Below are 27,391 nucleotides of genomic sequence, written 5' to 3'. Positions count from 1 at the left end.
CTATAGCCGCGAGCGTTTTTTCCCGAAGGCGAGTCGACCGTCGAAGGGTTATAGGAGCAACGGGCTCGATAACCTCGTTCGCGCGAGGCTACTATTGTCGGAATGGGGGATTCTGCGAGAGGAGGAATTGGTTTGTTGTGTGGGAGAAGGTGAGGACCATAAAAACATTTAAAAAGTGGAGAAAACGTGGATAAGTTAAATATTTTTTCGTCCCAAATTTTTACCATTATACTGTCAGACTTGTAAAAATCCCTGAAGAAGGAGGAACAGTTCCTCCGAAACGTTGGATTTTTTAAATAAATAAATTGTGAATTTTAAAACCGTTTTAAGTCTCTTTTCATTAACCCAAGGCACCACCTTATGCCCATGTCATCTAGCGACTTATAATGCCTATAAACAGGTGGCCGGGTTACAATGCGTAGGAGGGTGGTAAGGATATGTTGTCTTTCGCCACACCAAATGACCTTGGCACAAGCTCGACTTAGCATTTCTGAGGGTTCAATTGGAAAAATTAGAGCTGTTAGTATATAAAATTATTTGCTATAGGAATTATTTGGCACGATTGGGCCCGGGCCTTAAAAGATAGTGTGCGGGCGTTCTGTGTGACATTATTTAAGCTGTCCAGAATTTCTTTGCCAACCGTATCGACGTGATCCTTTAAAATTTCTTGATCTGTAGTGAACGTAATGCGTAATATTTTAATTTTGTTATTGCTCCATTTTACATCGATTGGTTCTATTCTTCCAGCCGCCAAGCCAGAGGCAGTTACGTTTTGCGAAGTTACATTTCGCATTGCTGACTACGCTGTATTTCATTTAAAAATCGTAAGCCATCGTTCGTAGAAATAAAGTTGTTCAAATCATCGGAAGGTTTATAGAGTTACTACGCAGTTCTTGACGAAGGTGGAAAAAAATTGTTCCAGTGACAGATTGAAAAGGAAGCTTTAATTATCGTTTCGGCCTCCAAGGTTATCGCTGGAATTGTAGCTCTAATGGTAAATAACATCCCTGGTGACATTTAAATTCGATAAAATATTTATTCCAGGAGTGCTTGACGTCTGATCAGGGTCGATAATTTTTTCTATTTTGCCTGCGCTTCGCCAGGCATTTGCATAAAATTTTAAAATCAACATTTAGTACGGCAATTGACCCCCAATTTCGCAATAGTTTCGGGTCACTGTTTTTGTATAAAAGAATTATTGCTAATGTAAATTAGCTTGGTGAAGATTTTAGAATTAAAATAAGGGAGTATATTTTAAAATTACAGGACCAATAATCGGATAAAAGTGTACATATAACCGAGGGGCAGGTCACTTCCATTTTGGGTGCGTCTTAATCATAGGAAAATTATTAAATCAGGGTAATCAAGATTAAAAAATCTAATCACGATTTAAACGAGATTTAATCATTCTAATCATGATCTAATCTTTTTAATCAGGATTTAATCATTTAAACGATATTTAATCATTCTAATCATAATCTCATCTTTTTAATTAGATTTAATCATTGTAATTAGATTTAATCATTGTAATTAGTTTTAATCGTTTTAATCACGATTTAATCAATATAATCGGTCGAATCGAGAATTTATCATTAAAATAAAAACTAAAGTACGATTTAATCATACTAATCACGATATAATTTTTTTAATCAGGATTTAATCATTTTAAACAGATTTAATCATTTTAAACAGATTTAATCATTTAATCATGATTAAATCATATTTAAACATTCTAATCATGATTAAACGTGATTTAATCAACTTAGTCGTGATTAAATTGAATTTAATTAAAATAATCACGGTTAAATCGGATTTAATCTTTTGAGGGGTGCGTCGTTAATCAAGGAAGTGACCTGCCCCTCGCATAAAACTCATTAGTTAAACCATCTTTTCCTGGCGATTTATTTTTAGGTAAGATGTTGATAACTTGGTCGACTTCGGATTTTAAAAGAGTACTATTGCATTCGTTGGTATCTACATAGACGAAAAACGGGTAAACCCTGAACACGTGACGTACGCCTTCCACAGTAGAGAGAGAGAGAGAGATTTTGATAATTGTTAGGAATATGGTGGTGCGCGACGCTGGCGCCTCTAGCGGCCGTTTTTAAAACAACGGCTACTGCGCAAGCGCGAACTTTTGTTTCTAATTTTTTTCCGGGGTCATAGGCCTAGTCGCTCCGTTTTGTTAGCCTTATAGTGCTTTTCTTTTACGAACCTTGGCCTTATCCTTTGATTCCTTTCTTTTAGAATCAGTCATGCATTTAGTGTGTTATTTGTAAATAGCTTATTAGAAACATGGGCCAAATAAAGATAAATCCAGGACATGACTCTATTCGAAAAACCCGTCCAATAGCGCTAACACCCGACCCCTATTGCCCCCTATTGGGAAAAACGCGCAATCGCGGACCCACGTCATTTTGGGGGCAGTTTTCAAAAATAATACACGTGGACGTCGTAGTAAATATCCCGGAATATTTATTCACAGTTATCATATATAGTGTGGTTATTAATGTAAGTACTTATTTTTATACGTACTAAGTTCGTAATTAGTATAATATATATCATTATATAATATTAAACATATACTTTCCTAGAATAGTTAAAATTAATCTAAAAATGAGGGGCCAATATGGCAGGATTTTTGAATAACAACCGCCACTTATTTCCGAATTCCGATTTAGTCAACACAAGATGGCGTTCCGGAAACCGGAAATTTCTGCTTGATTTTGCTCCCATTTTTTTTTATTTGCTCCTTTTCGCCACCTACTAAAATGGCCATCTGTTACTTTTGGTGGACGACTGATTTAGTACGTGTGAAGGTACCAGAGTCATGTCCTGGATTTTTCATTATTTGGCCCATGTTAGAAATAATCGACCATTTACCGTGTGTTTTCCCTAAAGTAATAAAACATCGTGGATTTATAATTTTAAGTATGTTTTTATATTTATCCTGTGTTGATTGTAGAAAGTGCTTATTTTTTTTAATCGCATGATTTTCTATTAATAGGCCTTTGTCACCTAACATCTTTACAATGCCTAAAGCCGTCACAGACTAAATTACAAAAAAAAAGTATAATATTGAGGCAGTTAGGAAGAGTTAAATACATAAATGTCAATAGTACTCACCATTAAACATTTCATCAATAAATTCATCGTTATCGTTTGAATTCATCGTTTATTCAAGTCCAATTGCTAAGCCTTAGCTTAAACGCGTGGGATCTCCACGACCTACGTGATTCGAAACCGGGAATTGATAAGAGAGGAGGAGGAGGAGGAGGGTGGAGCGCGAGTGCACCAGCAAACAAACAAATTAATTTTATTAAATTTAAAACCGGGATAAAAAAATTTAATTAATTCTTCAACTTTTCTTGACGCTTATTAGTTTATTGTTATTTTCCATGGTTTTCTTTTAACAATTCTTTCGATGGGTATTTCGTAGTTACAGCATTTAGGATCTTAATTTATTTATTAATTTATTATTTATGTATTTATTATTTATAAATAAATAAATCCGATTTGTAGTACGCGTTTGAGAACAGCGGCGTAATTGCACTCTAGCCGAAACATGTAACGGGAAATATTAAAAGAGTTTTAGTGTACGAAAAAACGTGGTTTTATTTACTTAGTTCTTAATAACTTATCCACTTTTGTGAGTGCAAGAACATTAGTTATTTATATATCTTTTAAACGAAAACTCCGTCAATATGTTTAGTTTAAATTGGGTTAATTGTGATAGAAATGGTTCGTTATATTAAATACGTAGTTACAGTTTATATACTCTTTTAAATTCTTTATGAAATAGAGATAGATTTAAGAAACTGCAAACAAAGAAACGTTCACTACTTCTGTTGACTGGAATGGGAACTAGAAATATCTCCTTTCTACCAATTTAAATATTAAATTTTAAAATATTAATAAATAAAATAATTCGATACTTTCTGTATGAAATATTTATTATTGATGAACGTAAGTAAGCGAGCTGGGGATATTTTTCAGTCATCGTTACCTGGTAATTGCACGGTGCGCCAAATAAATTTACGGCGTATTTAGGAAGTATAATAGACAGTTTTAGCAACCGTGCAAAACTGTTCTTCGGAGTCAAATTATTTATTTTTACAGACGACCAAATTTCATTATTTAGACGTTATACTTGATGTACCCGACGAAGTCAGAAATATTTTCTTTAAAAACTTATTTTCCCACAGGTTCTTACGTAGCGAGTTTTAAGTTATTAACTCCAGACTACTAAACTTACGTGGGCCAATTTTGAAAATGCCTATTATCAATTACAAATATTTCTGGAAACTGTCTATTATCAATTCCAAATATTTCCGGAAACTGCGTAATATCAATTCCAAATATTTACGGAATCTGTCTATTATCAATTCCAAATATTTCCGGAATCTGTCTATTATCAATTTCAAATATTTCTGGAAACTGTGTATTATTAATTCCAAATATTTCGTAAACTGTTTATTATCAATTCCAAATACTTCCGGAAACTGTGAATTATCAATTCCAATATTTCCGGAAACTGTTTATCAATTCCAAATATTTCCGGAAACTTTCTATTATCAATTAGATATATTTCGGGAAATTACCTATTACCAATTCCAAATGTTTCCGGAAACTAATTATTATCAATTCCAAATATTTCCGGAAACTTTCTATTATAAATTCCCAATATTTCCGGAAACTGTCTATTATCAATTAGATATATTTCCGGAAATTACCTATTACCAATTCCAAATGTTTCCGGAAACTGTTTATTATCAATTCCAAATATTTCCGGAATCTGTCTATTATCAATTCCAAATATTTCCGGAATCTGTCTATTATCAATTTCAAATACTTCCGGAAACTGTGAATTATCAATTCCAATATTTCCGGAAACTGTTTATCAATTCCAAATATTTCCGGAAATTACCTATTACCAATTCCAAATGTTTCCGGAAACTTTCTATTATCAATTCCCAATATTTCCGGAAACCGTCTATTATCAATTAGATATATTTCGGGAAATTACCTATTACCAATTCCAAATGTTTCCGGAAACTGTTTATTATCAATTCCAAATATTTCCGGAATCTGTCTATTATCAATTCCAAATATTTCCGGAATCTGTCTATTATCAATTTCAAATACTTCCGGAAACTGTGAATTATCAATTCCAATATTTCCGGAAACTGTTTATCAATTCCAAATATTTCCGGAAATTACCTATTACCAATTCCAAATGTTTCCGGAAACTTTCTATTATCAATTCCCAATATTTCCGGAAACCGTCTATTATCAATTAGATATATTTCCGGAAATTACCTATTACCAATTCCAAATGTTTCCGGAAACTGTTTATTATCAATTCCCAATATTTCCGGAAACTTTCTATTATCAATTACAAATATTTCCGGAAACTGTCTATTATCAATTTTACGATTCCCACAGTACCTTCGAGGCTAATGAATTAAAATAAGAAAGGTCTAGTAAAAATAAATTCTACCTCCGAAAATTTTGATATTTTCACAATCTTAAAAAAGAAATTAAAGAAATCACACCAGATGGCGTTTTATAAATTAAGCACGCATTACGAATTACGATGTAGGTTGTTTTTCCTATTGTAAAAACAAAACTTGTTGCCTCCGCATCTCTCCGTCCTTTTCCCTTAATCTCGTTCCGGCGAGCAGTCTCCATCCGGTGAAGTGGCGCTGACGGTTGGAATCGCTCCGGACGCTGGGGAGAGGTGTATTGCCGAGAAGCCCGCCTACTGGTTCGAGTCGGTGCTTCCCTCGCGCGCTATAAAAGGACTCCAGTCCCGCTCTGGTTGCAACAGTTGATCGTCACCTTGCCCCGAGATAAGCGCGCCCCATTCGGACCCTCTCGCGTTAGAGCTACTTCCGAAGTAGCGGACAGACTGCCATCCCCGCGAGTCACCGGGGATTTTCACCGACAAGTCTCATTCATTCATCGTCCGTTAGAATACAGAGCAGCCGATCTGACCACTTCCTCGGACTTCTCGCCGTAATGTAAGTGATAATATTTGGGGTTTTTCCCACTTGCTTGTTATTACCGGCTGATGGAAACGCTTTTGGGCAAAAAAGTCCAGATGGGACCCGGTTTGTATTCAAAGGGTCCAGAGCTTTATGTCTCCTGCGACGCGTTTCTGATTTTTTGTTCGCTTTTTTTATCTTCTTTGGAGTAGAACATTTTATGAAGTTACAAGAGCGTTTCTTGTACAAAGGAGTTTATCTAAATAAAACTATTAAAGATTCAGAAAAACCTATAACTATGTAGTTCCGTTATATTAAAAGCTTATTTAAAATATATATTTATTAACGTTAAGGGATTTATACATAGAATTATCTTTTTATCTTGTTGGAAGATAATTTCTTCAACAAAGGTATTTATCTAAATAAAACTATTAAAGATACAGAAAAAAACTGAAAAACCTATAACTATGTGGTTCCTTTATATTAAAAGCTAATTTAAATATATATTTATTAACGTTGAGATATTTATACGTAGAATTATATTTTTATTTTTTTGGAAGAGCATTTCTTCAACAAAGGTATTTATCTAAATAAAACTATTAAAGATACAGAAAAAAACTGAAAAACCTATAACTATGTAGTTCCGTTATATTAAAAGTTTATTTAAAATATATATTTATTAACGTTGAGATATTTATACGTAGAATTATCTATCTATCTTGTTGGAAGAGCATTTATCTAAATAAAACTATTAAAGATTCAGAAAAACTTAAAACAATGTAGTTCCGTTATATTTAAAACTTATTTAAAATATATATTTATTAACGTTAAGGGATTTATACATAGAATTATCTGTTTTAGAATATAATATTTTATATTGTTGGAAGAGCATTTCTTATACAAAAGAATTTATCTAAATAAAACTTTTAAAAATTCAGAAAAAAACTTATAACTATGTAGTTCCGTTATATTAAAAGCTTATTTAAAATATATATTTATTAACGTTAAGGGATTTATACATAGAATTATCTTTTTATCTTGTTGGAAGATAATTTCTTCAACAAAGGTATTTATCTAAATAAAACTATTAAAGATACAGAAAAAAACTGAAAAACCTATAACTATGTGGTTCCTTTATATTAAAAGCTAATTTAAATATATATTTATTAACGTTGAGATATTTATACGTAGAATTATATTTTTATCTTGTTGGAAGAGCATTTCTTCAACAAAGGTATTTATCTAAATAAAACTATTAAAGATACAGAAAAAAACTGAAAAACCTTTAACTATGTAGTTCCGTTATATTAAAAGTTTATTTAAAATATATATTTATTAACGTTGAGATATTTATACGTAGAATTATCTTTCTATCTTGTTGGAAGAGCATTTATCTAAATAAAACTATTAAAGATTCAGAAAAACCTAAAACAATGTAGTTCCGTTATATTTAAAGCTTATTTATAATAAATATTTATTAACGTTATGAGATTTATACATATAATTATCTTTTATAGAATATAATATTTTATCAAAAGCGAAGAGCATTAAATTTAAACATTAATGTTTCAGAAACCCTGTAAATATGTAGTTCGTCATATTGAAAGCTATTTTCTAAAATTTATTTATCAACGTTGAGAATTTTATAAATATAATTATAATTTTTTAGAATAGAATATTTTTCTAGTTGCAAGAGCATTTCTTGTATAAAGGAGTTTATCAAATTTATTAATTTATTTTTATGAAGTTCCGTTGTATTAAAAGCTATTTTTCAAATTAATTTATTAAAATTCAGAGCTAAAACAATCAACGTTTAAAATATCTCAAAGGTTCCTAGTAACAAAAAGTTTCGCAGCTCGTAGAAATTTAACTTTTATTTCTTCTTCTTATCATGTTACTAGTTTACATTTAATAATTAATGAAATCGGAACCATATAGTAGGTGTTTTTTCTTCTGATCATTTTTGTAGTTTATATATAATTACGAATGAAATCGGAAGCTACCAGAAGATAAAGTCGTCCTATGTTTTTCTTCTGATCACGTTAGTAGTTGCTTAGTAGTTCCAAGTTTTACAGAAATCTAATCACAAGTTCCAAAAATAAGTAAATCGGTTAAAGCATACTTGGCCTTTCAATTATCGTTTTTTTAAACCAAATTGTTGATCCATACTATTTTTTAATATTTAAATATTTTTAACTAAAAAAAATTATTTTCGGCTAACCAGTCTTGAATGTAGAGTAACGAAATTAGTTTGAGGAGATTGCTCCGGGGGCCCCACAAATCAGCTTCAGGAGATTGTTTTGGGGCCCTACAAATCAGTTTGAAGCGATTGTTCCGGGGGCCCCACAAATCAGCTTGAGGAGATTGTTTTGGGGCCCTACAAATCAGTTTGAAGCGATTGTTCCGGGGCCCCCACAAATCAGCTCGAGGAGATTGTTTTGGGGCCCTACAAATCAGTTTGAAGCGACTGTTCCGGGGCCCCACAAATCATCTTGAATAGATTGTTTCGGGGCCCCACAAATCAGCTTGAGGAGATTGTTTTGGGGCCCCACAAATCAGTTTGAAGAGATTGTTCCGGGGCCCCCACAAATCAGCTTGAAGAGATTGTTTCCGTGTCCCGCAAATCAGCCTGAGTAGGGTCCTCCGATAAAATCGTCTTATTGAAATTGACTTTAAAAATAGTCCGGCAAGTTCTTTCGTAACATTAAAAAAAAAATTTTGTAGGCTTTTTTTAGAGAGATTTATGCAGTTCCAAACTAGTTTTTAAAATTTGGCATCGTTTTCCAAATCAGTTGTTTTATTTTTTATTTTTTTTATTTCTGAGAAAACAACACAATTAGCCTTTTCAGTGTACATATAGCAACGTAGCGGCCAACGTAAGAAGCTGTTTGCGAAGGTGCCAAGCGCTTTAGTTGAAAACAAATTAGGTGAATAGAAACCCTTTTTAAGTGCTCGTCTTCAATCAATTGACTCTTCGAATTCCTAAAGAACAAGAAGTTCAATTAATGGAATCACATCGCGGTTGTGACAACTGTCCAAATTCGCTTAATGAGGCTGATTACATCGCAGGTTCTCGGTTAAGATAATTGCCGTGAAAGACTTGGGGGGAATATTTACGTTTTCCATCTTTATTTGCTCGCAAGTTTCTTTCAACTAATGATGATAAAATTAGCGAATAAGTAGATTAGTCCATTATGAAAAGGGATCAAAAGGCTAACCATAAACAAATTTGAAGAAATTTTGAAACTTACAAATAGCTCGTACCGATAGTCTTCGAGCAAACAAAAACACGCGAAACTCGGATCAAATAGATATTTTAGTGAAATACTAAATTAAATTTAATATAATAGCCAGAAATTCCAACGGTAGACCGGTTTCGTCCTATTTGGGACTCGTCAGTACCGTGCGAGAAATCTGGCTTGCGACTATTACATTGAAAAGAGAAACTAAGCCTAAACATTAAAAATTTCAAAACGCGTTGCATATAGCAACGGAAAGCCGAAAAGGGGGGAGTGTGGTGGAGAATAGAATATACGATAAGTTAAGTTAGAAGAAACCACCTATGGACTGTGAGAAGGATGATAAAATACGCGAAAAAGTAGATTAGTCCATAATTAAAAGGGATAATATAGCTAAATCCTAAACAAATTTGAAAAAAACGCGATCTTCGAGTAATAAACTAAATTAAAATTAAATAAAATAGCCAGAAATTCCAACGGTAGACCGGTTTCGTTCTATTTGGAACTCATCAGTACCGTGCGGGAAATCTGGTTGGCGACTGTCAAATCTAAAGGAGAAACTAAGCCTAAACATTAAAAATTTCAAAACGCGTTGCATAAAGCAACGGAAAGCCGAATAGGGGGAGAGTGGTGGAGAGTAATATACACGAAATGTTAAGTTAAAAGGAACACCCTATGGACTGCATTTGCAAAGGATCAAAAAATTAGCGAACAAGTAGATTAGTCCATTATGAAAAGGGATAAAAAAGCTAAACCCTAAACAAATTTGAAATTTTTTAAAAACTTACATCTTTCAACTAATGACGAGTGAAGATACTGGATTTTTATACATTATCGTGGTGTCCTTTAGGGTACCACGGAGCACAGGGTCAACGGAAAATGTCCGGGGCAGCGACTTCAGTTACAGCCTGCCTTTCCCATTTATTCCCCCTCTGAACAATTTCTATTCTTTCTATCTCTAACGATAGCTGGCGTCATGTTTCACCACATCTAACCAAAATTATTGTTCATTTTATCTCTATTTTGGGTAGCTTTGGAAAATCATAACCATCCAACCAATAAGTGAGTTTCACTAATATCTGACACATGCGTAGTTAGACGAAAAAGCAGACGAGGATAATACTTTGACCTCATAGCTCAGCACAACCTCGGTGACCCATGACGTCAGTTAAGGCATTCCTTTGTTGGGAAAAGTACCAACGTAAAATGTATCTTTGAAGCCGATAGATGGCAGTGCGCTTATTGAAACTCACGCCAACAACGTTTCGTCCATCCCTGTGGCAGAGCACATGCAAGTTGCCCTTTAAGTTACACGTAGCTTTACGTGTATTTCTTAAAGGGAGTATGACCTTGACATCGAAGATTAAAATTCCAAAAATATTAACCCAAGTTTTATCTTATAATGATATTTTATAATGTAAATGGTGAAATCACCAGCAAAATTAGGTTTCGTGAAATTAACAGGGCATTTGTATGTGACTTCGAAATGGAATAAGGTAGAAAAATTAATTTTTACAATAGAAGCCCCATGAATTAAAAGTTCAGAACGATCATAATTTGGTACACGCGAACAATGATTATATTAATATTTAAGAAATCAAAACAGCTAAAATAATAAGTTTATCAAAATGGAATTTTTTTATTTCCATATTATGATTGCTTATGAATATCTCCTGCAAAATTATTGGTTAGCGTTACTTATCAAGTCTGACAGTGGCGTAGCTCGGGGATAGGGGTAGTTGCCCCTGCCTTCCCTTGAGCACAAACCTTGGCTACGATACTAGAAAATACATGCACATTATACATCAAATCAATAAATATAAAATTAATTACCTAATATATAATATACATTTTAGTATATGATTACTCTTATCATAAGGTCTAGGCCAAATTTTTGTCGATCGCATTCCCGTTATTAAGAGGAAAGTATTCAAGATCTGCACCTCCTAGTGGTTACGTTTTCAACTATGCATTTCTGAAATAAATTTCGCGAAATGCATTATGAATGCGAACTTACATGTTAGAACCACGCGGGTGAAATCTCCGCCGCGAGCCCTTAGCACTGACGTCAAGGCTTATTCGCAATTTTATCACTTCAAAACTTAAAATTAACACTTATATTTGCAAAATGACTCATAAGAACCTAAAACTGGCTATTAGAAAAAAGAAGGGATTTATTTTTCAAATTTGAGATTTAGACGCGATTTGTGTGGCATTTAGCAACACGAGCGTGGCTGCTCTACCAAGTAAGATCATATTTGAGATGCCCTATAGAGTATTGGCACTGTGACGTCCTAGTACGTCACCCATGCTCTTTCCTATAGATAAAAAATTTGCGACCAAAATGGCGGCCATGGCCAAAACTACGGAGTGCTACTACTCTATCGTCGTACTTTAATTTTCTTCTCGCATGGACAATGCCGTAAACATGGCGCTCTATGCTATACCTTTACTTACGGGGACGTTATGATACACTCTAAAAACATTACACTCAAAATTGAATGCTTTAGTGTTCACATGGCCGACACTGGGGCAGCATGCTTTATCATTCAAATTTGAATATTTTTAAGGCGTTCAAAATTGAAAGTTGAATTTTCGTTCACAATTGAAAGGTGAAGTATTCGTTATTGAATTGTTTGTAAAATATGGCTAAAACATTAAAATTTGAACGCTATAGCGTTTAAATTCGAATTCAGAGTTTCGCTTGCAAATCAGAATGGTTTAGTACTCATATGTGATGACTTTACAAAAACGCAATTAAATATTCATTATTAATCGCTATAGTTTGATTCCTTAAATAACGATAAAGTTAGGTCCACCAATGGGTTATAAAAGATTTTTATAACCATTTGTAACCTACTCGAAAACAAGCTCGACCTACCCTTATGTAAGCTGATTATGTCCGAAAATATTAAAACCTATCAGAGAATAGGCTCATTAGCTATATTAATTAGGCTATTGTAGGTAGAGTTTCCTTCGTCGATTATACTTATGAAATCATGATTGTATGTGGGTTAACATGGAATATGTGGTCGCAACTGTTTTCATGATCCCCGGGAGATATTCACCGAGAGAAAGTTGCAATCATGCTGGAGTGTCTTCCCCCCCGCACCGAGAGAAAGGGGGAAAGATAACAGGACGAAGGGTGGAGGGGCGTGGTTTAACTTCGGGGAATATTATCTATTCATCCGAATACATTATTAAGAATATTTATTTTTCTATTGCGCGTGGGCGTCCATTAGGAGTTTTATCTCAAGTGATGAGATAACACACCTGTTAATTGATTGAGAGGGATTTTCGCCGAGGATTTTCTTTAAATAGGCTTCAAATTGCGGCTCATACGCTCCAATTTCTGGATTCTCCTCGTTGGGATTTGTATATTTGGCAATTAATGAAGTTTGACGACCTAATCCGCGCAAAGACGAGTCTTATCATCGACTCGAAAGGAATTTACCCAGTATGCGAGCCTTAATGTTATTTTGAAGGTTTATACGAGGAATATTGTTTGAGAAACTCTCCAAAAATACGCTGCCAGTGTGAAATTTACTAAATGATTAAATACTTATTAAAATTATTTTATCGAAAATCGATTGGAACCAAAATATTGAAAACATTTCAATATATAATTATAACATAAGACTATCAAGGCCCCCCAAGTTCATATTGGGCGTAAAGGCGCGTGTATTCAGCACTAGACAAACACGGGTGAAATTAAATTATAATCTACGCTACCTGGCGGAGAAAAAGAGCAAATCCTCCTCCCTCACCCCTACCACCTTTAATAAGTTTAAGTTTTTCACCACCAGATGGATTCATCTAGCCAGTTTGGCCAGTCAATTGCCTAACGTTAAAATTCCATTCGTTTCAAACTGAGGGGGACCTTGATAGTCTTATGATTATACCTCGAGCGATTAGCAAACTTTGCATACCTTATGTTTTTAAAAGTATAGTCACAGGAGATGTAACCCGAATTATTCTGGGAAAAATCAATCCCACGTACACCTTTGAGAAAGTATTCAGGGGGGTTCTTGTTGGCGCAACCCAACAATAATAGATTTTCCGCTTCGACACAACAGTCCCAATATAGTTGTGGACAGGAATCCATACTTCTACTTGGAATGCTTATCGCGACAGATTTTCTTCTCTATGTGGCTGACGGTTTTTTTGACGTCACTATGTTAACTGAACAATCAACAACGCGAGAGGGGAGCCCGTGCAGATAGGATTTTTACACTCGTAGGTGGGGCCAAAGCCGTCAGAGTGATCTTACCATACGCGATACGCCAGGATAAGCATTTCTAATTGATGTATGGATTCCTGTTGTGGAGTACCATCGTAAGTGAAATAACGCCGTGTAACAAGAACCCGTCTGTACAAGAGGTTAAGATTGGGGTTGAGCAACGTTTTGCTGTAGTTAAAAATTAAATTCCAGGATGAGTACACCTCCGCTTTCATTTTTCAAATCTGGAAATCAATGAATTATTTGAATCAAAAGGAATGGAGAAAAATTTTAAAATCATCAGAAACTTTTGAAAGTTTCCGTTCTTTAAAATAGCAAAATTCCAATAACATTTTTAACCAATGTTATAACTAAATACAGGAATCCATACTTCTACTTGGAATGCTTGTCCTGGCGTATCGCGTATGGTAAGATCACTCTGACGGCTTTGGCCCCGCTTACGAGATAAAAAATCCCTTCTGCGCGCACTCCCCTCTCACGTTGTTGTTTGTTAAAGGGAACATACCTTTGGTATTTCTGTCGCCCTCCGAGGGTTCCAATATTGTCTCCCCCCCCCCCGCCCGTAAAACTTTGAGCGTAAAGGCTCGTTCAATGAAATTTGTACACAACACTGCGTTAGCGTGTTTAAAGGCTAGCTGAGTTCTCCTTGTGTTTTTTACTCCTAGGTGGCAGTATGTTACGCGTTAACCGGTATTTTAGTCAAATAATTAACTACATTCTTAAGTTTACGTAAAATAGAGGTTTATTTTTGGTGCCCAAGACTTAAATTGGCACGATCGACCGTATGTCGAAGCATTTCATTAAAGTCACTGACGTCGGCATTACAGACCGTCATGATTTTGAATTTGACCAATACTATTGATAGTTTGATATTTCGATAGCACCCTCTTCTGCACACGCGCATGGTCATTTTTTGTTATTTTTGATATTTACAGAAAAGCCTCTTAGAGTTATGGAATCACTCTTTTCACGTCTCTAGCTAAGTTTTCTTTGTTTGCGCGTTGGTCACATTGTCAAAGCTAATGGTAACCCCTCTTTCCTTATATAAGCGACATTTTTTCCATACTGTTTAGTAACGTTACAATTTTCGTCAGGCAGATAATGGATTTTTTTATTCTATTTTTATTTTACGTTTTGGTTTCCAGTTTCTCTTACAGCAGTTTTCGGGACGTGATGTCTTATTTTGGAAAATATTTTACTTTCATTTCTAACACTGTAATTGTTGTATTATTCCCACTAGTACCAGTTTGCATTAGGATTTGAAAATTTATCTTATTCCATTTAATATTTGAATATCTGTAAAGCAATTAGCTGAAGCACTTCAGCTAGTTACAAATAAATCATTTTGAATTCTTCAAATATTAATAAAGAGATTGAATTTTTTTAATAAATGGAATATTAAATAAAGTCGAAGAGCGGAACCAAAGCGATGTTCGGATCTCTTTGCTTGCTATTTATACAGAAGTCTCACCTTAGACCAAGAAACACAGGGACGTCTCGCTCATAGCATACCCAACGCTTTATTTTTCGGCGGGGCTTTGTTGTGGCTGCGGTAGGGAGAGGGGTGTTAGGTGATACAGATAGTCAATAGGCGCCATCCATGACAGATAAAAATAACGTTTTTTAAAGAACTTGACAAAAAAATAATCAGCTAAGAGTTACATATTTTTAAATTATTTTATATTTCTTTCATATTTTAGGGACACAAATATTAAAAAACATACCAGAAATTTCGTTTTTTTTGGAGCCAGGCTGTTGCAGCTATAGGCCACGTGCTGACAAATTGTAGGGCTGTGCACGTGACTCAAATATCCAATAAAAATTGACTCACCTTCGCTACTAGCGACACAGCGCGAGATAAATAGGAAATAGGCAACCGCAACGAAGCTTCGGGCGTGAAATATCTACCGTGCGACGTTCCTGTGTTTCTTGGTCTAAGATCTCACTAATGAGACGATTTCCTTTCGAAATATAACGTTTCCTGTGTTATTAAGTCTACGTTTCCGAAGACTTGGGGGTTTTCATTTTCTAATACGTGGCTGCGTTCAGTAACCTCCAACGAAATATCTGAAAAATTATTTTCGTTGAGACCGTTGCTAAACGTGACGTAGGATCTTGTTGAATGCTTTTTACCAAGGTTGTACATAAGGCTATTATTTAAGTAGTCAGCCTGACTAGTGAGCCTCCTATCTTAATTTATTTAAGTAGTCACTAACTAGTGGGGGTAAAAAGGGGGGTATAAAAACAAGAATGACAGCCGACATTTTGCTTTACCCGCCAGAATTAAAATATAAATTTATTATCACTTGAGTTGCATGAAATATCTTTTGACTAGTTTAAAATGTTTTCATTGTAAATATCATCCAATTACGCATTAATATGAAAACTTGTATGAAGGTGCAGTGGACTTTCTACAAGCTCTACAAGCTCTACAAGCATATTGTGATTTTTTTTTAATAAAATGGTATTGATGATGAATGATGAATTTATGATACGCCATATTCCCCATTATTTATGAATATTTGGGTAAATTTCCCACAAGTCAAATTGACAAGTGAGCCCCCAGATTTCGATTAATTTTTAGTAGGCAGAGCATTTATTTCAGTAGTCAAATGCAGTGACAAGTGCCTTATGTTCAACCCTGCATTTTACGCTTGTTGTGAATTTTGTAAAACATCGTCTGTTTCGGTGTCTGCAGTTAGCCTTCCTCCGTGCTGCGAAGTCACGTTCCGTCGAGCAACGGAAAAACCTGGTCTTCCAGCCATGACTGCTCAACGTGACGTCAAAACCGGAAACGTTAAAAAGCGTAGAATGTGAATCCGGACTCAACGTATACTCAACGGTGAGTCCGTTGAGCGTTACTGAACGCAGCCCGTGTAAAATCTTATATATTCCTACCTCCAAATTTTCTTCAAGCGGGAGTTGTCGAGACTAAAATGCTACCACCGATTTCATACACATTTTGAGGGTGGTTTTTAGGTGGAAAAGAGAAGCTGAATTCCATAAAATGTTCTTAGAAGAGTCAGACTTGGTAGTTATCCGCCAGAGCGAGCCCAACGTAAAAATGGCAGCTACACGCGAAACGCAAACAGATTTCAAATTTCTAGATGAAAAGACGATAAAAAATTCGAAATCAATTGTCTTGTGAATTCTAGCCTAGGCATTTTTCCAACAGATGATGTTCAAGATAAAAATTGACCACTACAGTGAAGATATCGAGTACAAAAGGTTTATAGGTGGTTTCTAGGTAAAAAGAGTGCCCTGAGGTCAAAACAAATAGTCTTACAAGTCCAATTCTTGACACTTAAACACCTGAGAGCGTTTGGAGCGGAATAAACCCTATTTACGAAAGGTGTACTCAAGATAGCTCAATAAGTTAAAACATAAGTGTATAATATGAAAATTTTCCGCGGAAAATTTCCCGCTCGGAAAATTTTCCGGAAAATTACCGAGGCCTTTTTTCCGGAAAATTTTCCGTATTTTTCAGAAAAATATTAAAAACGTTTTCATTCCATGATTTTTCTAATATATTGTTTGCAAATTTAAATAAAGCGGCATTTTCACCTAATTTTTTCTAATCTAAAAGTAAAACTAAACCTATAGACTAGTTTAAACTGGTTGAAATGTAACACTATTAATGTTTTGTAGTATGTTGACTGATATTAGTCATTTTAAATCGATAAAGAGTTTAAAACATTAAAAACCCTTAAAAAGTAATTTATGTTTAAATTTTTTATTTTTCCGATTTGCGGAAAATTTTCCGTAATTCGGAAATTTTTCCGGAAAATTTTCTGGAAATTTTCCGCATTTCATTTTTCCGGAAAATTAACAGCCCTAGTTATAAGAGTCTTTATTTTGGAATAAAAAAAGAAAAAATACTATTTTTGCGTAAATTTAGGTTTCGGATTTTTTTTTAAACATTTTATTATTCCAGCCCAAAAACTACCCAAATCTTGGCTAGATTTGGGCTACATTAAAGAAATTGTTTTATCATATTGGTTCCCAACTAACAGATATCGCAACGGTTTTTCACTGTAATTACATTAAATGACTTCTTGTCTACCCATAATGAAAATATCTACGAAATTTGCTCGCAGTCAAAGATGGCTGATTTTGTGCATTTTGAGGTGGTTTTCGTTTCGTATCTTTATTTATACGTAAAACATCGCCACCCAAAAAATACTACGTGCTATGAATAGCTTAATCTATCCAATGCAAAAGTCAAAATTGTCCAAAACTCAATAGCAAGCTAACTTGGCCGCTAGGGGTCGCATGAATAAATATATTTAGATTTGACAAATCAAGATATTCTGAATAAAAGAAATATTTTCAAATATTTATTATGTGCACTCTCTAGAATTTTGGCCAAAAAAATCTGGCTTTTGCAACACTGCAAAGGTACGGAGGGTCATCATACTTCCAAGTCCCTATATTCGTATATATCCATTTGGTTACACAAACCTAAGTGATAATATTAAAAATAAATATTTTTAATATAAATAGACATAGAAGTATTTTTTTTGAAAAATTACGGGTAATGTTTTTCAGCAGTTCATAAACTTTTCGTCGAGGGAACGTTGATTATTGATACGCTCACCAACAGAGTTCGGAAAAAACTTTGAATATTTCCTATAACAGCATTAGGCTGTGTATGGCTTGCTACTCTGTATTCCGTACGTTTAGGTATGGTTTCGCAACAAATTGAAAATATAGTTTGCGACATAGTCGCAATATGTTTCTTTATTACGGGAATATTTTCAAATCATACATTTATCGATAAATATCCTGATTAAATTCTCCCTTACGAAATAAAATAGGATAATTAAGCGACGGTTCAATATAGAGAGTTTGCTAGGCTGCTTAATTTAGACGCGTAAATTCGCGGAACTAGAGCAGCCTTGCTCAGAGATCATCGAGAAGAGATAATTTAATCCTGGCTCTTCTAGTTCCGACGGAAATCAGTTAAAGAGAAGCAAACACCTCATATCCGAATGAACGGCCGGAGCTTGCGCAGCGCCGAGAGCGCGTGAATTCGTGACAAGTTCCCGGGAGCCCACTTACGAAATTTGTTTTAGGGACAAATATGAATGATATATTTCTTTGCGAAATAATAATTATAATAGGTGATTATGAAAAAGAATTGCGCGCAGAGGCTCACGGGAGTTGGTTATTTTTTGACAAAGCGTCGGCTGCTTAAATTCGTCTGCACCTACCGAGGCCCGCGGTCGTCCGCGTTTAGTAAAAAGCACCAACCATGGATTGGTTGTTTGAAAAGTTAGTATTTTTCTAAAATTATTAAAAATACATAAAGTTAACAAATTTATTATATATTTTTTTATTTCTTATAGTTCTAGACCAAGTATTGATAAAGCAACAAGCCCAATTTTAGTTGACATTTTAAAGGCTGTAAAATAAATGACCACACTTACAATTAGGATTTAAATCTAGTATTATATTGTACGAACCGTTTAAACGTCTTTAAACAAGAACTGGTACTAACGCCAATGGTTGAAAGGAATTAAACTTGAAAATGAATTAAAATCAATTTGGATATAATTTAAAAATATTTCATTTAATAAATCAATTACCTTAATTTAACGACTTTGAAAACTTCTCTCAAAACTAAAAACGAAAAATCCTTTCGATTGAACAATGAAATTATAGAAATCTCGCTAACCCTTGCCCAACTAGCCAGACGAATTTACAAAAAGGGCCAATTTTGATACTTTCAACGTGGTAGTACCTAACCAAATCACGTGACCACCGATATTTTTCATAATCACCTATTATAATTAGCGTGGTCCCCAACAAGGTTCCTAGAAAAATCTCTTATATATGTTACCTTTATTTATCGTAATGCTAATTTGTTTATGAAAATTTCCTCATGTACTGTACTAACTTGTAAGTTTACAATAAATCCAATTCCGCGATTCGCTAAGAAATATTAATACATAATGCCTGGACATGCAAGCTACTCTTTATGTGGTCCTGGTAAAAAGGCAAAAAAAGCCGTGATGGAGAATTTCTGAGCTTTGGTTTCCACTAGCACGTGTCGTAATGTATCGATTGTACGTCATACTGTTGAATGACGCGCCGTTACGCACACTAGTGGAAACCAAGCATTTGCGTCCACTAGCGCGTGTCGTAATGCATTTTTCTTCATCGATTGTACGTCATACTGTTGAATGACGCGCTGCTACGTACACTAGTGGAAACCAAGCATTTGCGTCCACTAGCGCGTGTCGTAATGTATTTTTCTTCATCGATTGTACGTCCCACTGTTGAAGGACCACCCGTTACGCACACTAGTGGAAACCAAGCATTTGCATCCACTAGCGCGTGTCGTAATGTATTTTTCTTCATCGATTGTACGTCCCACTGTTGAATGACGCGCCGTTACGCACACTAGTGGAAACCAAGCATTTGCGTCCACTAGCGCGTGTCGTAATGTATTTTTCTTCATCGATTGTACGTCCCACTGTTGAAGGACGCGCCGTTACGCACACTAGTGAAAACCAAGCATTTGCGTCCACTAGCGCGTGTCGTAATGTATTTTTCTTCATCGATTGTACTTCATACTGTTGAATGACGCACTGTTACGCACACTAGTGGAAACCAAGCATTTGCGTCCACTAGCGCTTGTCGTAATGTATTTTTCTTCATCGATTGTACGTCCCACTGTTGAAGGACGCGCTGTTACGCACACTAGTGGAAACCAAGCATTTGCGTCCACTAGCGCGTGTCGTAATGTATTTTTCTTCATCGATTGTACGTCATACTGTTGAATGACGCACTGTTACGCACACTAGTGGAAACCAAGCATTTGCGTCCACTAGCGCGTGTCGTAATGTATTTTTCTTCATCGATTGTACGTCCCACTGTTGAATGACGCGCCGTTACGCACACTAGTGGAAACCAAGCATTTGCGTCCACTAGCGCGTGTCGTAATGTATTTTTCTTCATCGATTGTACGTCCCACTGTTGAAGGACGCGCCGTTACGCACACTAGTGGGAACCAAGTATTTGCGTCCACTAGCGCGTGTCGTAATGTATTTTTCTTCATCGATTGTACGTCCCACTGTTGAAGGACGCGCCGTTACGCACACTAGTGGAAACCAAGCATTTGCGTCCACTAGCGCGTGTCGTAATGTATTTTTCTTCATCGATTGTACGTCCCACTGTTGAATGACGCGCCGTTACGCACACTAGTGGAAACCAAGCATTTGCGTCCACTAGCGCGTGTCGTAATGTATTTTTCTTCATCGATTGTACATCCCACTGTTGAAGGACGCGCCGTTACGCACACTAGTGGAAACCAAGCATTTGCGTCCACTAGCGCGTGTCGTAGTGTATTTTTCTTCATCGATTGTACGTCCCACTGTTGAAGGACGCGCCGTTACGCACACTAGTGGAAACCAAGCATTTGCGTCCACTAGCGCGTGTCGTAATGTATTTTTCTTCATCGATTGTACGTCCCACTGTTGAATGACGCGCCGTTACGCACACTAGTGGAAACCAAGCATTTGCGTCCACTAGCGCGTGTCGTAATGTATTTTTCTTCATGCGCGTGAAATCGATTGCACGTTCCACTGTTGAATGACACACCGTTACGCGCATTAGTGTAAACCAAGCATTAGGCTGATTTTGAATTTTTAAAAATTTAAATTCAAGAAAAGTTTTCGATTATAAAATGAATGTCAAATCTAGTTGACTTGGTTTGATTTGAGTTTGGATTGTAGTTAGGCGAATCTGGTAACCGAACGACCAGAAACATTTCATTCAACAATCCGCTTTTCGCCACGAAGGGGAGTAAGAAGAGAGGGTCTTTTATTGAAGCGCCTACCTTGGAATGAAAAATAAATGTATATATCGCTTTAGAATAATTCGCAGTTATCTTTCACTACGTAGCAATAAGAGTCAGGTTCGATCCTAGCTAGTGGCCCTGGTTGAAAACTCAGCCGCTAGAAGACTTTGGTTATTTTTGGGTATTATACAGCCTAGCTGATTATTTATTTACTTGATATGAGATTGCTTTTATAAAAAAATTGGAATTTCCGCAAATAAATATTGATAATTGCCCATAGTTGTACTAAAGTTTTCATATTTAATATTTCAACTGAGTATAATATTGCCGATAATTATGTATAATTTAAATTAATTTCAAAAATGGCTAGATAACTTTTGTTTTACCCTAAGTCTATTTGAGCCAAACCGGTATTTGAAAAAGCTTTCGGAAAATGTAATAACTCATCCTCTACCGTGCCTCGTTATAGCAGATACGGTCAACCATTTTATCTGAATTTTCCGAAGGGGAAAATTAGTAACATTCACACACATAAAATGGGTTGTTTAAGCAAGTACTTAAAAATTGAACCGCGTCGAACTGAAATCGGTCAGATTTGTTGGAATTTTATCTCTAATTTAAACCAAAAATTTATAATATTAAATAAAACCGTTTTTTACCTCTTTATTAATTTTTTCTTTCACAATGACGTCATAACTGGCGAAATACGACCCGGTATCTACCCCATTTTTTATCAACACACCATTCTTCCACTGGCATCATTGTAAATCGTTGAAACAACTTTTTACTTTCTGACGTTACATGTGTGTAAAAACGAAATATTGGGAAAATGAACAACTAAAACTTTTTACTGGTTTAGGGAAAATATTTTTTATTTATTTGCATTTTTATTTGCATCTCAATAATTAATGCATCTGTATAAGCAGGTCCGTTCTTTGTATGTACTACACCAAATGAAAATAACGTAGGGAACACCGTTTTTGCACAGGTAATTTCGCAAATTTCCACCTAGACGTATAATGTTTAGAATTAAATATTTCTGAGCAAAAGTTGGGTTCCAGACGTTTATGAGTGTTTTTTTAGTGTCTTCTTAGACCAGCAGCGAAATATGGATTTTCATCATATATTTATAAAACCTACAGAAACTTAGCTTTTCCTTTTCCATTGAGCGCTTTTTGGAACCTGAGCTCAACGAGGGTTTCGAGCGTCTAGTTAATCTTAGGCAGTATTTAGGTTCATTTTATTGACGATCCTTAATACAGTTAATAAGCTCATAGCCCGAGGGGGTGAAAGTTAAGGGTAGCTTCAAATAATGAAGTTTTTTTGCCTGTTAATAGGAAACTTCCGAAAGCGCATACGCTTAATCCGAGAGATGATTACGGGGGAATATTCAAGCCCAAAGCAAACGTTTCACGCTTTTTGCACAGACGATATACGCTTTACCTTATCTATTGTTTTATATTGACCTTGCACTTTCTGAAAGTCTCTTATTTCGACCTCAACGTTTGCTCTAATAAATTGAAAATTCGAAGAACATTTTGTATAACATGTACCAGGAATCTTGCTCGACTGTCTTTTTGGAAGAGTTTACCGATCACGGTATATTGTTGCAGTAGATACGTTATTCTTGAATAAGAATGTAAGGAAAATGAACTTTTGGGTTTCAAAAATGTAATGGGCAATTGGCGATAATTGGAAATTTCATTTGAGAGGGCAGGTTTCATTTTGATCATAATTATTTATTATTTTTAATAACTTCGATCATTATTCATTCATTATTCAATAATTTCAATCATTATTCATTCATTATTCAATAATTTCAATCATTATTCATTCATTATTCAATAATTTCAATCATTATTCATTCATTATTCAATATTTTCAATCATTATTTAATAATTTCAATCATTATTTAATAATTTCAATCATTATTTAATAATTTCAATCATTATTCAATATTTTAAACATTATTCAATATTTTAAACATTATTTAATAATTTCAATCATTACACAATAATTTCAATCATTATTCAATAATTTCCATCATTATTCAATAATTTAAATCATTATTTAATAATTTCAATCATTATTCAATATTTTAAACATTATTTAATAATTTCAATCATTATTCAATAATTTCAATCGTTATTTAATATTTTAAACATTATTTAATAATTTCAATCATTATTTAATCCTTCTATCAATATTCAATAATTTCAATCATTATTTAATCCTTCTATCAATATTCAATAATTTCAATCATTATTTAATCCTTCTATCAATATTCAATAATTTCAATCATTATTTAATCCTTCTATCAATATTCAATCCTTTCAAAGCGTAGTGAATCATTTCAATTACCATTCAATCTTTTTCGATATTCAATCCTTTCAAAGTGAAGTGAATCATTTTAATTCGAATTAAATATTTTTATAATAATTTATTTATCACAATAAAGATTTATTCTTCCAGTCACAACTTAACCCATTTAAGCATGATTTGGTCAATTCCATCCCGATTTAATCCCATTGCATTATTTCCAATGAAAAGAAATGTCGATTAATGAAATGAATATCAAATGAGAAAGTTTTTGAAACCCCTTTACAATTCTTTGAAAATACTATCTGATTAGTACTTGGTTAATCAATACGAACCTCAAAAAGACCCAAAGTATAAAATAAAAAGCATTTTAACATAATTAATTAATATTCTACTCAACATGTATATCAAAATAATAATAATAATAATAATCAGCAGACTAATACCAGCTTAGTCCTAAAGTCATCTAGCGACTTTTAATGTCCTAAGCAGGTGGCCGGGGTACAATGCGTAGGAGGGTGGTGGCAAGCCCTTCATGCCACGCGAGCCAACGGCTCCCTACACTAGCAAGCTCTACAAGTTTTAACCAGTGGAGAGATAACTTGCAAACTCTACGCAAAAGTAGCGATTCCGAGTTTTCACCCCGTGCCACAAGTTGATGTCGATCCCGGCGCTTCTTGCTGCGAAGCGAAAGTGCTAACCACTCCGCCACCCCACCTTGAAGTGCATCTTTCCTTGAATTGATTAAATTTCGTTTCGTCAATTTTGCTCTTCGCTATCTAATTGAACCCAAGGAACCGTTACGCGCCGATTCTTCCTGAATTCAGGCTTCGTTGGGTTTTTAAGAGGAAACAGCTCGGCTGGTTTATTACATGAAGTGTGTTCGTGTGTGTTCTAGTGAAAGCGACATAATTTGACTCTAGGTCTACTTCAGATCATTTGTAAAGTTCATAATTTAGAATTTAAACAAACCGGAAAAACAAATGTCTAATACTAGCTACTGGTCTTTTCTTATTTTATTTAAATCTACACTTGAATATTGCATTCAAAATCATGGCCGCAGTTTGTTAAGATAACATTCGGAATTTCTTCGTTAGCCTCTTTCGTACTAAAAGAATAACCTTTTTCTTTTTGCAAGAACAAACCAACTTATTTGTTAAAATAGATGCAGTTCTTAAATAATTTAGTGAAGGAATTTAATTAAATACGTTTTAAAATTCCTCTTTATCTGTATACGGATTTAAATCGCATCTGTGTTATTGCTGAGAATGAAATCAACGACATTACGATTATATATTAATTGAGTTACCAGGATTTTCAGTATAGCGATGTCTATATTATAAATTTAAGAAAATAAGCCTTCCTAATGTCACATTTTTAATAATAATAATCATAATAATAATAATCAGCTAGGCTAATACCCAAGGCACCACCTTAGGCCCAAGTCATCTAGCGACTTATAATGCCTTTAAACAGGTGGCCGGGTTGTTATGGTGCCTCATACAAGGTCAAATCTTTACTTTTGGGAAAATAGGGGACCCGTGATTAAAAACCAAAGTGCTACCCGCCACTTTCTTGGGTTCGAGGTTTTGAATTTTTAAAATAATTTTATTTGCCAAGAAAATCTTATTTCTGCAACTTTTAAAATACTTCGACAAGCTGCTTGACCAAAATACCGATTGAGCCCGCGAAATAATTAAAATTTTGGTCCCTATAAACCCGTTTCTACTCCTCAACAAAGCTTTAAAAAATTCCACAAAAACCAATTGGATAAAACTACGTATATTTTCTTCTTTACTTAATTTAATTTTGTTCGATGACTAGGCAATTTTACATGTAATTTCGTAGAATAATTAGTCAATTCTTTTCCAATTAAAACGTGTTCTTAGAGTACCAACAATGTATTTTTTATATTAAGTGAGAATGACTATCTTGAATTAAATTATAACAAGTTTTCCGGTTGTAGGAACTTTGTGGAAAATTTACTATTAACTTATGGGAATTTGGTACATCAAAAATAGGCAACACTGCTTCGAGCTTAAGGTGGACTGGAAGCAACGCTAAAAATTGTCAACATAGTCCATCTCAATGAGAATAAATACATTGATTATAATCTTAAAAGAGTTGACCCAAAACACTAATATATTAAGAGGGACGCTTCTATACGCGATTTGGTCTTTATTATGCTTTAGAGGCGTTTTTGGCTGACTCGGTTAGCGGTGATTCTGTATTTCCCAATTTTCTACAAAAACATGAAATCGCTAACTTCTTCAGTTTTTGAATCAAATTATAAATCCGAACGGAAATAAGGGCGACCGACGTAAGGGGGCGCTCGCTTCGGGAACACGCTCATTAATATTAATATTGTCGGATGATTAGCTCTCGACAGCCACGGATAGATGATGTCAAAGCAAATATAATTCCGAAGTTTGTCATTCCCAGTTTCGACAAATACCCTTAAATTAATACGCAGCTATATTTAATATTAAACGACGGGTTCGAACGAAATACAAGATATCTAATATACAATGATTGCGCCTTTATTAAGTTACTTTAAAATATCGCGTATGCCATGAATCGTCTGACTTTCGATTGAATAAACAGTGGAGTAACGACGGCCTACGGGTCACTTGATTTAACCTTGGAGCAACAACTCCTAGATTTGACAGACCCTTGTAATAATTAGCATTTTAAGTTGTCTTTGTGAAAGTGGACATTATGAATTTGTTAACGCTGTGAAGATAAACGCGATTCATCGAACTCACTCAACTGTCTGTAATAAACAAATCGAGCTAATAATAGAAATCACCTACGCCAGGAATCTATTTATTTATAGTTAGGGATAATGACTATGTTAAGACGATTTTCGGACATTATGGTCTCATGCTCGTGTTTTCTGCTGGCACGAGAGGGGGGAAGGAAAAGCGTCACCGCTGTACGCTTCAATCGCGTCGGAATACAAGTGTTAGGGAACAAATGCAATATGGGGCTGATTTGATTTTGATTAGAGGGAAGGAGTTTATGGTTAGAGCATGGACAGTAAATTAAGAGGACAGGTTTTAGATACCCTTCCACAGTGCATTTTATTTCTCCCCGCGTATCAATCAGCTCGAGAGACTCCGAGGGAGTCTTGCAAGGTCGTTTGTACCACTAGATCTTAAAATTTCAAAATGACAATCTAATGCGGTTGATATTGTTACGTAATTTTTTGCGCTTTATATTTTAGTAATTTTTAATTTTGGTTTCTTAATTCAATAAAAACTATCAACTGATATTTAGTATATCATATTTAATCTATAAAAACGTGAAAAAATACCTTTTGGCGTAAAAATGTACTTCGTGTTTATCTTTTTTCTTTTTTCGAACAGTATCGTCCACTCTCAGCGATACTTGTTTTTTTTTTCAAATAACCTTGGCCGACTCCCTTAGTGTGATTGGTTTACGGGGGCTAAAAACCAGGCTTTTTACCGATCCTCTAAAATCTACTATCCATGGTTAGAGCGTAAGGTGGATTGGGAGCAACGCTCAAAATCGTCTCTACATACATGTAGTCATTCTTTTTTTGAGGTTCTTAATTTCAACAAAAACTATTCACCAACCCATTTAACCCACCAAAAAGCAGGTAAAGACGAGAACCAGCTTTTGCTTGGAGACATCTACAGTGCCACATTATCCAAAAGGCTGACTATAGGCTGAAGCCTAGGGGCCCACCAACAGCATGGGTCCATGCATCATATGCATGCAGGAGGATGTTGAGGAGTTGTGGGGCCCAGTGGCGTAGACAAAGAGGGATTTCCGGGTC

At 34.9% G+C, this 27,391-nt stretch overlaps 1 protein-coding gene across 1 annotated transcript in view; it reads left to right on the top strand.

Moving 5' to 3' along the window:
• Nucleotides 1-5,844: 5,844 nt before the first annotated feature.
• LOC149949453 (uncharacterized) overlaps nt 5,845-27,391 on the top strand; it is a 74,853-nt gene continuing 53,306 nt past the window's right edge. Inside the window, exon 1 of the mRNA XM_090169229.1 lies at nt 5,845-6,023. The gene's annotated coding sequence lies outside the window, so the exon portion shown is untranslated. The remainder of the gene's footprint in view (nt 6,024-27,391) is intronic.

The sequence above is a fragment of the Leiobunum rupestre genome, chromosome 3, assembly GCF_980474605.1.
Source record: "Leiobunum rupestre chromosome 3, qqLeiRupe1.1.hap1, whole genome shotgun sequence".
NCBI lineage: Eukaryota > Metazoa > Arthropoda > Arachnida > Opiliones > Sclerosomatidae > Leiobunum > Leiobunum rupestre.
Note: the sequence above shows the minus strand (reverse complement) of the source record. Positions and strands in the feature narration are given on the sequence as shown.